The sequence below is a fragment of the Notothenia rossii genome (assembly GCF_949606895.1).
Source record: "Notothenia rossii genome assembly, chromosome: 5".
In the NCBI taxonomy this organism is placed as follows: domain Eukaryota; kingdom Metazoa; phylum Chordata; class Actinopteri; order Perciformes; family Nototheniidae; genus Notothenia; species Notothenia rossii.
The window spans coordinates 79792061-79794559 of NC_136903.1; positions in this window are offsets into that span (position 1 = coordinate 79792061).

A 2499-nucleotide genomic window follows, 5' to 3' on the forward strand; every position below is an offset into this window, starting at 1 on the left:
TTTCTTGTCACTCTCATAATTATTATTGTGATAATATAAGGGGAAAGCTTAGGAGGAGGATTTAGTGAAACAGCAAGATGTAATTTCCACACATGCACACATGCACACATTCCACACATAGTTGGGGTATGTAAGTTAGAGAAACCGGCTCGAGATACACTTTTTGTTATATTCCATGGAATGCTCTTAACATCCCGATAGCAATAAATATCTTAAGTGCTTTGACAAAAAATCCATACAAAAATCTGTGGAAGCCGTAGTACTGTAAAAAGCACAACCAATAATTTTACCTTCTCATAGCCTCTGACAAGGGACTTGTCTCTATTCTTGTTTTGCTCGATCTCAGTGCTGCATTTGATACTATCGACCATGATATCCTATTGCAAAAACTAGAGCACTTAGTTGGCATAAAGGGAACTGCTTTAGGCTGGTTTAGGTCCTATTTGTCTGAATGCTCTCAGTTTGTGTGTGTCAACGATGAATCTTCCATGCAAACCAAAGTTAGCCATGGAGTGCCACAGGGCTCAGTGCTTGGACCTATTTGGTTCACACTATATATGCTTCCGCTAGGCAATATTATAAGGAATCATTCTGTAAATGTAAATTGTTATGCGGATGATACTCAACTATATTTATCCGTCAAGCCTGATGAAACCAATCACCTAAATAAAATTCAAGACTGCCTCAAGGACTTAAAAACGTGGATGACCTTAAACTTTTTGATGTTAAACACGACCAAAACTGAAGTTATTGTACTCCGTCCAAAGAATCTACGAAACAAACTATCTAAATATATACTAGTTATGGATGGCATTCATTTGGCCTCCAGTGAGTGTAAGGAATCTTGGTGTTATATTTGATCAGGATTTATCCTTTAACGCCCACATAAAATCAATCTCAAGGACCGCCTACTTCCATCTACGCAACATCGCCAAAATTAGGCACATCTTGCCTCAAAAACGATGTAGAGAAACTAGTCCATGCATTTGTTACTTCTAGGCTACCAAGAAGTCAGTTAAGTCGCTTCAGCTGATTCAAAATGCTGCAGCACGTGTACTAACTAGAGTTAGGAAAAGGGACCACATTACTCCTGTTCTGGCTGCCTTACACTGGCTCCCTATAGAACACAGGATATCATTTATAAATTCTTCTTCTCGCCTACGAAACCCTTAATGGGCAGGCGCCATCTTACCTTAAAGAACTCATTATATCCTATTGTCCTACTAGGGCATTGCGTTCCAAGAATGCAGGGTTGTTGGTTGTTCCTAGGGTCTCTAAAAGTTCAATGGGAGCCAGAGCCTTTTCTTATCAAGCTCCACATTTGTGGAATCAGCTTCCAGTTTGTGTTCGGGCGGGCAGACACCCTATCCGTTTTTAAGAGTACGCTTAAGACCTTCCTTTTTGATAAAGCTTATAGTGATAAAATAAAACAATATAATAAGAGTGCATTGACGTAGATACGTTGTGCCTCTTCACCTATACATTTTAGTTCTTACTCTTTCACTTAAATCCTAAAACTTAGATCTTATATTTAAAACTTTATCCTAAACCTTTTCCCCTTTCTGACCTCTCGAGGTTCTATTAGAGAGTAACAGGTTGCAGAGAAGGCCTAGCCCGGCCGGGGAGTGTGGAGCGTAGCCACAGACCTACTCCTTGCCTCTAACCAATTCAGGTTCCAGTGGGGACCTTTCTCCCTGTGTGTGTCTCACCACCTCTGTTTCCTACTTGCTACCCTTTTCCCTCAACCTATCCTAAGGGAGTGCATGCATGTAGACACGTTAGTTTAGCTGCTATAGGCTTGGACTGTTGGGGGGGGGGGGGGGCACCTTACTCTGTCTTTCTGGCTGTTTGTACCTGTGTACTCTCATGTTCCGATTAACCCCAGCTTCCCCTAAATCTCTTTTTTTGTGTCCATATATACGCCGGGATCCTGAGTCGAGGCTAATCCTGTTGCTGTGGTCGTGGTGGCCTGGATCCTCTATTCTGAGTACTGATCTGAGTCCTGGACTTCGAGTCGTGGCTGAACCTGTCTCTGCGGTCCTGCCAGACTCTCACCATACTACTTCCCTGATGGCTCCCACAAGATTGCTGACATCCTCGTGGATTCATCTTCTTATTATAGACACATGCATTTCCAAACATTTGGTCTACCTATGCTGTAAATGTATTATCTTCTCAATTTTACACACGGAATCTATTGCACGTCTGTCCGTCCTGGGAGAGGGATCCCTCCTCTGCTGCTCTCCCTGAGGTTTCTCCCATTTTCCCCTTTAAACTGTGGGGTTTTCTCTGGGAAGTTTTTCCTTGTACGATGTGAGGGTCAAAGGACAGAGGTGTCGTATTGTCATACTGATATTCCTTGTACAAACTGTGAAGACCACTGAGACAAATGTAACATTTGTGATATTGGGCTATATAAATAAACATTGATTAGCCAGCCTGGCTAAATAACTGGATGGCCTACCTGCTTTTGTTACGTAGAAAATAATTCAAATCTGG